Below are 14,574 nucleotides of genomic sequence, written 5' to 3'. Positions count from 1 at the left end.
TGGATGGAGCAGACGCGTCCTAGGCAGTGGGCAGCCTCGAGCAGGTTGTGGACCATGGGCACCATTTGCTGTTTCTTTATGGAGGAAACAGGGCATCCGTTAACTGTGTTAGTGAGTTGATTTAGTGCTAAGTCTACTACCAGGTAAAAGACTTTCTGCCACTCCTCCCTCATAGGGAATATTAATGCGATAATCCATGTAAGATGCGTTATATCACTTTCTGTCAATACTCAATCTTCTATCGATTGACATTCCAGGTGGTATGATCCTTTGTTGGGGTTTCAGGGGGAGCTCTCTTGTGCCTGGTAGGATGTTATCTCTGGCCTCTATCCACAAGCCTCCTACTTGTGACAACGAAATATATCCCCAGACCTGGCCAAATGCACCCTGTGGAGTGACATCACCGTGGTTGTGACCCACTGTTTTCATGGTGCCAGGCACTTACTAGCAACTTAGATTTTGGTTCCCTTCTCCTCTGCATCCGCCTCCTCCATGAACTCCAGCCAGGATGCTGCTGCCTCAGCACTGTGACAACGAGTCCATAAGAGCCACAGCCCTCTAGACTCCAAAGTGGGAAAGAAAAGTTAATAATATATCAAATTCATGTGGCGTTTTACCAGTTTTCTCATTGCTCATGGATGGGTGCTAGGAAATAAGATTGCCCTCTGTGAGTTAAAATAGTCAGGCTCATACACAGCGAATGTGGGACTACACCAAGATGTTTCTGGAAAGTGTGACTGAAGAGTTTGGAAACACCCTAGACTCCAATCAAAATAAATTGGGTGCAATTTCAGAAAGATAAAACTGTAATTTGTTCAGGGGAAACGTAATCAACTGTACCCGGTTCAAAGAAAGACTGTGTAACAGAAATAGAGAGTGACCTAGTTTTGTTTTGGTTTTTTATACTTTTAAACTGCTAAGGAACATATATATTCTATTCTTATGGAAATACTTATCCATGTATGATCTATTATTTATGATCATACATGGATAAGTATTTCTATAGGATGAATTTCTAGATATTGAATTATAATGTCATAAATATTACACATTACCTTCCAAAACCTTGTGATAAATTTAGACTTCAACTCTCACCTATGATGTATATGACTGCCCAGTTCCCAAAAGCAGTAATTGTATCTGTTTTTGCCTTTTAACTCTAGTCAATGTGATGGGTAAAAAATAGTAATTTGGCCTTACTAGTATTTTAGTTTGCTGCTGAAATTAGTTTCTATGTTGTATTACTTGATAAGTTACCTTTGAAAATAACTGGATTGTTTTTCTTATTAATTTACAGAAAATGTTATATATAATGAATAGTAATCTACTCTCTGCTCTACATGTCACAAATATTTTCCTCTAGTCTGCTTCTTGTCTTTTGATTTTTTTTGACATCTTACTTCAAAAAAGTTGAACATTTCTGTACTGTCAAATCTGATCATCTTTTCTTTTATGGCTTCTGGGTTTTCTGGCTTACTTTTAAGAAACTCTCCCTGTTACAATGTTATTTTCTTCTACTACTTTTGTAATTTGGGGGGTTTCCCCTTATATTTAGATCTTTAATTCACCTGGGATTTTAATTTTGTATATGGTGCGAGGCTAATTTTATTTCCAAATTAATATCTAATAATCCCAAGACCTCGTCCCTAAAGATCTGAAATGCCACCGTGACCATTTACTAAACTCCCATTTACTAAACTCCCATTTACATAGAGTTTCTGGACTATCTATTCTAGTACATTTGTTGACTAGTATACTAATACCATACTGTTTTAATTACGAAAGCTTTGTGGTATGTTTTGAGATCCTCTGTCTTTATTCTTCTCTTGAACCATTTCTCGGCTACTTTTGCACATCTTCCCCCAGGTAAGCTTTGAAGTCCGGCACTGTACTTTGCATTGTGAACACAAATTTGATGCTCTGTTTCCTGACTGTAGCAGTTCACCTCGGGGTGCAGCTGCTGTTGGCAGAGTAAGACTCCCTGCCATGTTCATGTGCAATGAGCACAGAAGTCTGTTCTTTCCACTGAAACCTGGGGCTGCCCGTCTGTCGTAAGGAATTCTATTGGTTCTTACACGAGTGACCGAACCGTGTTGGGTCAGATCGCATCCTAAATGCTCGGCCTGCGTGGTGCCTTAGAAACGGCACTGCAGTTGGTCTGAGGCCCTCTGTTGCTCAGCAACAACTTGGGCTACACCTAACTCTCGCTTTTGTTGCTCATTTATTCTACTTCAGAAGGAAAAAATGGACTGAGTCTCCTTATTATGTTTGCTTTCAAATTTCACGCCCACACCTCATTATATACTTGTCCCAGTCAACGAATGCCTTTTGTGGGGCCGCGCGTCAGACATTTGTTTCGCGGGTACACAGTGGGAAGCGCTCTGGAGGGGCCCAGGTGTGCCCGTCTCTGACGATCAGGATTCCTCTCTTTTCTCATCAAAGCACTTAACTGGAGCCTCGGAAAGGGCATGGCAGAGAATTCAACTGTTACAACTTGACGGGGTGAATTAATAGTCCCTTGATATGGCCTCCAGCTGCTCAGAGCTCCTGATACCTGCAGAGCAGAAAGGGGCCCCCACAAAGGGGCTAACTACATAATTGCCCGGCGTGCTTTCAGCTGGACCAGTAGGCTGCAGTCTGTACCTCTCTTGCTCTACTCTACGCAAGGCTACAGCAGAGAACCGGCCCAATTAGCCCAGAGTTTTGAAGCTGCACAGTCCCTCAGAGCTTTGACCTCGGTGAGCCGGACCGCATCAATATTCCAAGGGCCTGAGGGGGACAGTACTAGAGGCCACTGGTCACCTGTCCAGGAAAGAGGGGTGTTCACACCCTCGTCCCACTTCAGCATGAGCTCATCTCCTACCTCAACTCCACAGCCCAGCGCTACCCTTCAGGGGTCCTCATTGCCTGGATCTCCTCTTTCTGTGTCACACAACCCTGACCTTCATGGACAGGGTCACACATTTTTCGTGGGAGAGGTGATAACAGCCTGGATTCCTCTCAAAGGAATGGTTACAGTACAATTATGGGGTAATGCAGAACCTACAGTCACCAGGAATCCGTGGGGACCGCAGAGTAAATAAGGCCTCCTAGAGAATGATTTATTCTTCAAAGGAGATGTATGTCCAAGATCTCTGAGCACAGGCAATTGAGGTGCATGTCGAAATGTAGATTCCAGCTCTGGCCCCAGGTCTGCCAGAGTCCCGGGGGCGGGGCAGGTGTTCGCATGTTAACAAGCTCCCTGGGTGAGGTGGAGGCTCAGGAATGCTGGGAACTTCTGTCTTAGAACCTGAGGCTAGAGGTCCTTGGAATGAGCCAACCTACTGCAACACTCAGGCCTCATACCCATCAGAGAACATGACGTATTTCTCAGAAATACATTCATAAATATCTATACACTCAAGATGCACAGCCCTAGCTGTTTGGACTCAAGTGAATAGAGCATCGGCCTGAGGACTGAAGTGTCCCAGGTTCGATTCTGGTCAAGGGCACCTGCCTAGGTTGCTGGCTCAATTCCCAGTAGGGGGCAGGCAGGAGGCAGCCGATCCATGATTCTCTCTCATCATTGATGTTTCCATTTCTCTCTCACTCTCCCTTCCTCTCTGAAATCAATAAAAAATATAGATTTAAAAAAAGATGCATATGGTTTCAGGGGCTTCCCTGATTCCCTGAAGCTCTTCTGCAAACCCAGACTAAGACCCCTTCACTGAAGAATATGATGACCCTGAAATGGCTTGAAGAAAGAGGGGAAAATAAGCAGTTTAAGGAAATGGATCAAGGAAGGAAGCCAGTTACACAAATGCATTAAGATTCTGGAGTCAGAAAAGTTGTGGTCCCAATCCTGGCTTCACCAGCTGTGTGATATCAGTCAAGTTATTTAGTGTCACTAGGACTCAGTTTCTTCATCTGTGAAATGGGAATAATATCTCCTAACAGGATGGTTAAATTTTTTTAATGAGATAATACATCTGAAGAACTTAACATAATAAGAAACTTAGCCTGGCCAGTGTGGCTCAACGGTTGAGCATCGATCCACAAACCAGGAGGTCAGGTTTCGATTCCCCGTCAGGGCACAAGCCCGGGTTGTGGGCTAAATCCCCAGTAGGGGGTGTGCAGGAGGCAGCAGATCAATGATTCTCTCTCCTCATTGATGTTTCCATCTCTCTTTCCTTCTCTTTCCTCTCCTTGAAATCAATAAAAGCATATTTTCTAAAAAGACACCTAGTGGATAATAAAGAAGGAGTAACTATTCACCTGTAGGTCAATAGGTACATCTTTCTGAGGATGAGAAGATGGGTAGCCCAGAAGTCCCCAGAAAGAATATACGCATGGAGATACAGTAGCATTTTCTGCAAATCACCACTGTCCTGTCCTCCCATGCGCTAGCAAATCTCTATTCCAGAGAGGCCTTCCTCACCATCTTTACATAGATCAGCATACAGACGTGATGAGCATAGAGGAAACATAAACAGTGGATAGGGAAATGTGACAAGAGCCCAGAACCAGAGAAAATCAAACAAATGTAGGAAAGAACTTTAGGGGCCTCGGGGATCGGCTGACAAGCCCATTATTAACAGAACCTTCTGATCAGCCCTTTTCTTCTTTGTCTCTTTACATTTTGCCAAAGATAATATTCACTTTGATGTTGCAAAGCCTCAGTTTGCTTTTTGTTTCCTCTCTCCATAATTGAATGTTAAGCCATCCCTTTGTATAGGCAATTTGTTCTGACAAAACGAGCGGTACAAGTTGGGAAAACAAACAAATTCGCCCAGCTCTAAAATTCTTCAACTCAAAAGGTTAGCACAAATAATCTAGGGGTGACAGAATTCCTCGGGTGCAGGGGTGGGGGACAGAAGTTCATCCTTCCCCTGGCAGAGAAGAACTGTCCACCTACTCGGTCCGGGTCCTCTTGGCACTGAAACTGAAAGCTGACCCCTCTTCCTGAAAGTCTTGGGGGGAGTGGGTGCTTCTGGGGTCCTGGCTCTGATGTAACCTGAGGTCTCTGAACTCTGGCAACTAAATTCCAGGTTTTAGAGGCCACTGCGCCAGGGTAAGGGGGCTTGAAGGGCCAGAGCCCAGGCAGGATAGGCTGTAACAGTGTGGATGCCTGAGCACCTCGGTTCTGCACAGCTGTTCCTCATGGCACCGCTGGACATGCCTTGCAGGGACCCTTTCCTGTGTCTCCCTATTGTCTGGGGCGAGGGCCATGAGAGCCAGGGCCACCTTCCCAGGACCTCAGTAGGAGGGCCCTACAGGACTTGCTCCTATTTTATTCTCATTTGTCTAGAAAGGAATAGAAACAACTGCAGAATGCAAGGAGGCTAGCTTGGGAAGCCTCATCGCTCTCCCCCCTGGACAGAAACATTCAAACCTGAATAGCATTGCCTCCCACATCAGGCCAGGTGTGAGTTTCAGGGCTTTTCAGTGAGCTGCTGAGAAAGGTTGCTGGTCTCAGTATTTTTCTGTTCAAGAAATAAGATGCATCCACTGTGCATTAAGCTGCTGATTTCCAATCCCATGGAGTCATTTATTAACTTACTAGGGGCCCAGTGCACAAATTTGTGCACCTTGAAAGGAACCGTGGGCCATGAGGCTGTGGTGGGCACAGGGGCACATCTCGGTCCATCCTCCACGCCCCCACCTGGCCCCTCCCACCAAGGCCCCCCGGTCCCCTATCTGCCAGCAGCCCCACTCCTGCCTCCGTCACTCCTACATGCTGATGGCAGGGTGCGATTGGAGCCAGTGCCAGCAGCAGGTGCAAACGGGCTGGATCTGTCAGCGGGTGTGAGCGGCAGCTGCTGCCCCGATCACACCTCAGGAGCAGCGGGAGGTGGAGAAGCTCTCAGGGGTAATCAGGGCCGGCACCAGCAACAGGTGCAAGCGCCTGGCGGGACTGCAGCAAGCCGGAGCAAAGAATTTTCAGTAACCACCAGAGGCTCGCCCCAATGACAGCGACCGGCACCCCGCCTTGGTCTGGCGCCCCTGTTCACCTGCTCCACCATTCCACCGCAGCCAATGCCCACCATGTGCCGCGCTCTGCCGCCTGCTGCCAACACTTGCCATGGTCTGCATTTGCCCCCTGGTGGTCAGCACACATCATAGTGACCGTTGTTCGGTTGTTCTGCCATTCGGTCTACTTGCATAGCAGGGTTTTATATAGAGGATTTGAAATATTGAAATCCTACTCTCTGCTGGGCACTGGGTTAGATTGGGGAGGCCACAATGAGTAGGACATGGCTCCTACTCACACCTTCTTACTCTAATACAACAAAATGACAGCAGCAACTTGTATGTATTTGCTTTCAACTCTTTGGGGGAGAAAAAGAAGAACATAATCATAGAATCTAAACAAGATCAAAGATCAAAACATGGCAAAGGCAGAGCCCTCAGGAATGACGAGACCCTGACATTTCAGCACTGTCAGAACTGTCTCCCGCTCTCCCCTCTGCTCCTGCCCGCCCATCTGCTCATTCTCTCTGTAGAGACCAGTCCTGCCCTGTGTGTGAAATCCAGGCTGCTGTCAGCCCCTGAGTTCCATGTTTTCCAAACCCCAACCCCCGACAGCACTTAATTCTTTCTTATTTCTGGCTTGAAAATCCTGGGGAGCTATTTAATTGGTTCATTTTGTACAAGTGCCTACCCTTAGCCAATTATCTGAGCGTGTCCTTCGTGTGGGGCAGCAGAATCGGGAAAAGGAGGGTGAGTGCCTTTAGATCAACCCCAACAGATGACGTCATTTTCTTCCCTGGGCAGGGTTGCCAGATACAATACAGGGTACCCAACCATTGCATGGGACATACTTATACTAAAAAATCATTCATTCATGTGAGTCTGGATTTAACCAGGCGTCCTGTCTTGTTATTTATTTCTTTACATTTTTAACTCTGACCACCCTATTCCTGGGACACTTCAAGGAAAAGGGAAGCAGGTCTAGTTGCTGGGCGGTCTGAGAGCAGTGCTGCTCGGTGGGGGGAGAATGGCTAAATTTCCCCGTTTCAGTCCTTAGGCTGTGACCCTCAGAAAAGGACTCGGAGTCACTGAAGCAACAATGGGGAGTTATTGGAGGGATGCTGGGCAGGGCCATCTTTGCACTCTCCAGACATGGCATGTGAGTGCTGCCCCCAGATGCTGTGCATGTCACTGCTCTGGCTATAGGGGAGCTCCCAGAGTGAACGGGGGATTTGGGCAACTCTCCTAGGAAGGACCGGACCAGGGACCCACACCATCATGCAGCTGACAGAGTCACCAACCCATGCGCTCCAGGGCAATTTTCTCACTTCTTCAAAATGTGCATCGAAATATGAGAGAGGGATAGCACTTAAGGATATGCTTGAATCGGCTCTAATTAATTAATTATGTAAACGCTGCTCAATATTCTGAGTGCTGGGAACTCTCAGATCAAGACAACTCAGTCCTAACTGCCACCCATCTTGTTGCCTGAGGCACAACACTGGGTCGCCAGGAGAGACACGAGTGGGGTTTGGGTAGAGTGCCTCGTCTTCGGGGAGGGCGGACATTGATCACGTGACTTCAGCAGTAGGCACTTCCCTGCAGGGAAAGCAAGATGCTCTGAGCAGAAAAAGGCAGAGGGGAGGCTGAAGGCAGGCAAACCGGCAGATGTGCGTTCCCACGGCATCTGTGTGTTCTGTCCACACGACAGAGCTGGCACCATCGTCCTTGCTCTGTGAGGCTGCAGACAGCGGAGGGAGAGGTGGCCAGCTGCCAGTTGACCAACCACTGAGCAGTCCCTGAGGCTGGTGGTTCTCCACAGCGGTGTCATGACAACCAGGCCCACGCAGTCAGGTGTGAGGGTGGAAGAGCTGTTACTGGTGATGCTCAAAATGCTTTTGGAGGAATCCACCTTTTAAAAAATAAGTCAGAGCGAATTGAAGACTACGTTCTCAGTAGCGGTTCTCTGGCTTTCTTGCATCACAGTAGGCATTCCCAGGTGGGGAGGAAGGTTGCAGGGAGAACTGGTATACAATGGGGCCTTGACTTACGAGTTTAATTCGTTCTGAGACTGAGCTTGTTAATGAGCTTGTTAACTCAAATTACTCTATGAACTCAATGCAAAAAACTGGTATCTCAAAAAGCTCGTTAGTCGGGACACTCCTAAGTCAAGGCCCCACTGTACAGACCATTGCAAGCAACCTGCCACCGCAGCCATCCTGAGGTGACCGCCTCTCCAAACCCTGCCTACTCCCCTGCGAAACTGGGGTGGGTGGGGCTATGTCAACCTGAGTGTGTCCTTCGTGTGGGGCATCATCCATAGCCTGGTATGTGGCAGGTACAATGAGGCTCTAGGGGACAAGTACCTGGACTTGTCCCATGAACCTGACCTTGCCTGGGTGGTTAATAGGGGAGAGAGAGGAGATGGATCTGGGGTGGTTAGAGAGTCAGGGCAGGATATGCCCACCAACTCACTGGCTTATGATAGCGAGCAAAGTAAGTACTACATACAAAACCCTCAAAACAGTGATGGACGGACACACAGTCAGACCTCAGTAACTGCTGGTTGTGTTGTTTGTATCGCTAAGATAGGTTCAGCTGCTGTAACCAAGGGCATCACAATAAGTGGTTGAACCAAGACAGCAGAGTACTTCTCTCTCAGAGCAGTCTTAGTGTAAGCAGGCCAGGACTAAACTTGGCAGTTTCATGGTCCAGGAGACCCAGACTCATCCTCTCTTGTCCCTCTGCCATCCTCAACCTGTGCCTTCCGTCTCCAGGTCTAAGATGACTGGCCCACCTCCTGCCACTGCATCCACATTCTGCTTGGGGAAAAGGGGGAAGGGAAAGGAGCATTTGCCTTTCTTTCTCCTTATGGTGTTACCAATGAGTGGCTCCCAACCCTTCCACTCACTCCCCTCTGCTAAGCTTCATCCCGAGGCCGCACGTGGGCAGCGGGAGATGTTGTCTTGAGCTGGGGTTCTGTGACTAAAGGAGGAGAGGTGGGTATGTGCTGAGTGACCAGGACCACACCCTGCTGTGTTGTTTCTGCCGTGTCTCTGCGCATGGAGCCAGAACTCCCCAGAGTTGGCCCCCTAAAGTCTCAGATCTCTAAACATAGCATGGAAATGTGGGGGAACTCGGGGCAGTTGAGCAGGACAGAACACTGCAGGAGCGGGGAAGGGCTTCTCACTGAGCCCTCGAGCTTCAAGTTTTGAGCTTAGAGCTTTGACATGTGCCTCCTTTCCCCCCACCCTGCCCTCTGAGATCCCCCAATTCAGTGGGCTCCTATCTAGTCTCCTTCTTTCTCTTCCCTCCCCGTGTGTTCCTCCCAGACCATGCCTCCAGCCACAGTACTGGACAATCCAGGAATCCAAAATGGCACCCTGATGTTCCGATGGCCGGATTGCAAATGCCCCTGGAAAATGACAGTCCCCTGCAGCGACTGGGACAATAACATTGAGCTCCCCAGCAGCTGGCCCCACCGCTGCAGGGCTCTCCTCCGCACAGCTGCACGCCCTTCCTTCCTCGCTTCCTTCCTCTTCCTGCCTTGACCCAGGGAACAGGAGAGCGGGGGCGAGGGAGCCATGGGCTCAGCCCAGCATCTTCCAAGAGACAACTGGGCAGACAACGGAATAGAACAAGTCACTTCCTGTTGGCCTTTCCTCCTGGCCTGGCCAACTAGGACAGCGACCATTTCACCAACATGCATTTCCCTTCCATAGCCCCACCTCGCTCCCCACCACCACCCTCTCTCTGGCACAGTTCTCCTGCCCCTGGCACCTTCCTGCCTGCTGAAGCACACCCCCACCTTTCTGGCCGGGGCCGGCCAGGGCCGGGTCACACCCTCCCCAAGCCATGCCTTCCGATGACCCGCGGAAAGAGGAAAGCTAACTACCCCTGTTCTGCTTTGATGAGCTGACCCTGCTTTTTCCAGTCACAAGGGCAATCTGAGGCCAGATTTTCCATCCAGGGAGGAAGGAGGGGTGAGGGCAAGCTGGGGGACTCGGGGAGCGAGGGGTGGCCCTCTGGGCAGCCTGCCTCGGTCCTCTTTGGTTTGAATTAGCGGGTGCCTTAAGCAAGAGCAGATGCATCTTGGCTCTAATGAGAAACAGCTCTGAGGAGGGCGGGGGGATGAGAATTATAGAGGAATGAAACCCCAGAAATCCCAGCAGAGCAGCTGAGGCCTGTCCGGCAGGCCTCCCACCATGGCCTGCCACCATCCCTCCCAGGCCCCTCCTGCCTGCCGCAGGCTGCCCCCCACGAGCACAGCCCTCTCACTGCCCCCAGGCCCTCCCACCCTCCCACCAGCCCTGCCAGGCAGGCTGATGGAATCGCTAGCACATTTGGTCAAGGAGAATCCTCAGATTCAGAGAGGTCACATGATGGCTCAAGGTCAGCAGCAGCAGGAGAAGGAGCCCCGGGAGCCCCCTGAAACTGTGGCGATGCCATCACCAGGTTCCCCCAGTCTGCAAGGGATTTGCATGCATTTACTTAAGTTATGCATCAGTACATGCTTTGCCTATGTCAGCTATAAAGAAATAACTTTATCCTTTTAAAAACAGAGATGGGAGCTATTTAAGGCAGCCCAAGTTTCCCTACTCATGGACATACATGCAAAGCCGTGCGGAGAGCTATGCAATAACTCTGGCAACGCTACAGCCACACAGGACCCTTCCCACCACTAGAGAGAGGGCCCCCTCCCCACTACAGAAGGTGCGAAACTGCCCCTCTCCCGCCAGCAAGTAAATCCTAGCACTGGCCCCATCAGTGACGGAGGAAATCCAGCAGGAGACAAATGGGATCAGGACCGGCCTGCAGGAAATACACAATGGCCCCTCTTTCTTCTTTTCTGCATCTGCGTTCCCAGTGTCTGCAGGGCAGGGCCCACTGGGGGCAGGGTCAGTAAGATCCCGCCCTTGGCCTCCACGTTCTCTAAACAGACGCAGTGATCATATCACTGTGAGGGGATACATGAGCAGACAGGCTTATACATACAGGTGCTGTGGGAACTTGAGGAGGGCACCGGGCCCAGGGAGTGGAGTGGGAGTTCTGGGAAGTAGCCAGGAGAAAGAAACAAAACACTGAGCCGCATCTTACAGGATGAATGAGAGCAGGGGGAGCAGGCTGCGGAAGGGGGGTAGCCGGGCTGTTCTGGTAGAGGGGACTGTGTGAGGGTGGCAGAGAGGCCTGACATAGCGAAGTGGCACGTAGGCCTGGAGATCCAGGTGGGGTCAGGCTGCGGAGGGCCTCGTGTGTCTGAAAAGATCTGCCCCTACCCCTCGGGCAATGGCCGCTCTAAGGCGCAGAGTGGGCTGGCCATCTTGAACATGGGTATTGCCGGCTACACTGTGGGGCTGATAGGCTGGAGGGAGAGAGGCAGTGAGGAGGCTGAGGCATACATCAGCAAAGCGGCCAAGGTCTGAGCAAGGACACAGGTGGTGGAGGTAAGGAGGAGAGAGCAGATCTGAGAAAAATCTAGGAGGTTCATCAGCAGGATCCGGTGAGTGGGCGGATACAGAGAAAAACCGTAAGGAGGAGGGAAGAGGCACATGGAGGGCCAAGGCACCTCTGAGCTTACTGCAGACACACACTGATGTCTGCGTTGGCGGGATCTGGAAGCCAGAGAGCGTGGTGCCGTTATTTATTTATTTTTTTTATGGCCAAATAGAGAGTTGTTAGGCAACACCCCGGGCTGCGGCACTTGCCTGGTTGGAGACTCCATAACTCCAGCTGCTTTTCAGGCTCAGACGACATCCCGAAGCCTCTGGAGGATCTAATTCAATTCAACAAACGCTTATTGAACAGCGACTCCTCATAAGGGAAAGGGGAAGAGATGAGCGCCAATAACCACTGAGTACTTAAATTGTGTTAGGAGAGCGTTAAAAGCATTTACATGCAATCTCATCTCCAGCCGCGGTCCCCTCAACCTGGGAGGCCAGGTCATTTACCTCTCAGCCCTGGAAGGGCAAACCATTTGTCCACGTCAGGTGACAGGTGAAGGGGGTGCCAGGATGCACACCCAGAAGCAGTGCTCTGTCTCCAAGACACCTCCTTCCTCGAGGAACCCAGGAGTGTGCAAGTGCCTGACACACCAACCATTTTAAGCAAAAAAGAGAATGCACTGGCTTACTGAACCAGAAAGTACACGGGTTAGCTGGGTCCAGGCACAGCTGAATCCAGGAGCTCAAGCGATGCCATGAGCTCTCTTTGGCAATTGCTCCAAAATGAGTAAGTCCATCCCTCTCCCATCCACGTTCATCTTGGCTCATCTCTAAGGCAGCTCAGCATGACAGGTGTGGGGTCCCACAGGCACGGTTCAAATCCTGTCTCCACCACCGAACGAGCTGGTGACGTTAAACAACTTTCTTAACTTCTCAGTGCCCTTGCTCCCTCATCTGTACAGTAGATATAATAACAGTGTCTGCCTCATAGGTTCTTACGAGGAGTAAATTGACATCGTCCACAGTGTCAGGGATAGGATAGGGTCTGGCATGAAGCCAGCACCAACATGCCAGCTATGACTGTGTTGTCTCTGCTTCTTTTGAGGTAGGCCTCATTCTCTCCTGTTGCAGGTAGCTTCCTCCATGTGGCCTAGAGCGAAGGCCCACAGAACCCCAATTTACATCAGCCCCCAGTTTCCAGTCTGAGAGGGAAAAAGACCTTTCTCTGTGTAAACACACAGTGACTCTCAAGGCAGACCCCGTTAGATTCTGCTGGGGCCACGTGCCATCTCGGAGGCTGGGATGGAGGGTTCTTACCAGCCAGCCTGCAGCCTTCGGCCCAACGTTGTGGGACACCATGGTTACCAGCTCCACTTGGATCATCTAGTAGAACAACGAGGAATCCTTAAGAGATGAGGTGCTGTGAGAACAAGACAGCATGTGTCCACTGTTCAGTGCTTGGTGCGGTATGAAGGCGAGTGACAGGCAGATGGATGAGGCGCAGCTTCCTCTCCGTGAGCACTGACCTCGGGGTAGAGAAGATGAGCAGACACAGGTATCACCACTAAAAGGCAGATGTTAGAAGCTGAATGTCTTCATTCCCCCCAAAAGTTCATGTTGAAATCCTAGCCTCAAAGTGATGTGGGGTTTTAGGGAGGTGACTAGGTCACGAGGGTGAGGTCCTCAGGGATGGGTTAGTGCCCTTATAAAAGAGGCTCAAGAATGCTCCCTCGCCCCCTTTTGCCCTGTGAGGTTACAGCTAGAAAGCAGCATCTATAAACCAGGAAGCAGGCCCTCACCAGACACCAAATCTGCTGGTGCTTTGATTTCAGACTTCTCGGCTCCAGACCGGTGAGAAATAACTGTTTGTTATTTAAGCAACCCACTCTACGGGATTTTCTGTTAGAGCAGCCTGAATGGACTACGGCAGCAGACTATGACAAGTGCCATAAGAGAAGGGCAACTGAGATTCTCTCCCATGTTCAGGAAGGAAGAGGTCACATCCGCTTGGGTGAATCAGCACAAGTCTTGTGAGGAGGGTAGCATTTGAGCTGAAATGTGACGTGTGGGTGGAATGTTGGTTCAGAGGGATAGTGCCCATTTAATCTGAGCAATCATGTTGGGGGAGGGGCACCTGCTTTGACAGAATAGGGTGTAAAAAGTCAGCTTGAAAGCTGAGCTAGCAATCACACACAAAAAGCAGGCTGAGGTCAAGAATTGTCAGATCAGGGGACTAGAAAGGAAACAGCGATCCTCAGAGATTGAATTAAATTACCAAGTGAGAGCAGGGCGTGGAAGGGGACTGTGAGTCAGATGCTGAGGTCATTTAGACAGTCCTGGAGTTATGAGCAGCCTCAGCCAGGAGGGGGAGGAGCCAGGAGAAGCAGATGGCCAGACAGTAAAAAATTTTTAAAGACGAGAGGAAGAGTCTTAATTCTTGATCTCAATGTCTTCCAGAGACTTCTCCATGATTCATGTAAACTCTACTTAATCCAAGAGAAGTTGGCCTTCTAGAAGTGGTTTGATACCCATAAGTGTACAACCACTCACTCATTCATTCACTCACTCATTCATTCATTCACTCATTCATTCATTCACTCATGCACTTGACATTTGTTGGGCATGGTTCCAGGCTCCAATGACACAAATAAGCCTTGGTTCCTGACCTCGAGGAACTTGCTATCTGGTGCAAGCTACTATTCTTTTCATACCTACTTTACTCACACCCACAGTGATGATCAGTTATGTAGTGGCACCTCACTGTGCTGGCATTTTAGTCAATATTTACTGACTGGCCAATTGTATCTCTATCCTTAGCCTCCACTTGGATTGAGAGATTATAATGAAATAACTTAATTTCAATTATGTCTGCTTGGGGTAGTGTCTGGGAATCCTGATAGGAATTGAAGAGGAAACAGAGCCCTCTTCATGACAGGAACAGCAGCTGCCACTGGAAAGTGCCAGTAAAGATCTAATTCTGTCAAAGGAAGAGTCTAATTCCATGTGGGAAGAGGAAGAAGAAGGATTATCCAAGATGTTCACAGAGAAGAGGATCCCAATAGCCCTGGGAAAGGAACTATTAGAGAGGCTGAGGTGGAGGGGGCAGGGAAGGGGGCGGGCCCTGGAGGGTGGTAATGCCATTGCTGGGCTAGAGCTCAGAGGCAGAGACCAGAGGGTGAGCTTC

The sequence above is a fragment of the Myotis davidii genome, unplaced genomic scaffold, assembly GCF_000327345.1.
Source record: "Myotis davidii unplaced genomic scaffold, ASM32734v1 scaffold246, whole genome shotgun sequence".
Classification (NCBI taxonomy): domain Eukaryota; kingdom Metazoa; phylum Chordata; class Mammalia; order Chiroptera; family Vespertilionidae; genus Myotis; species Myotis davidii.
Note: the sequence above shows the minus strand (reverse complement) of the source record.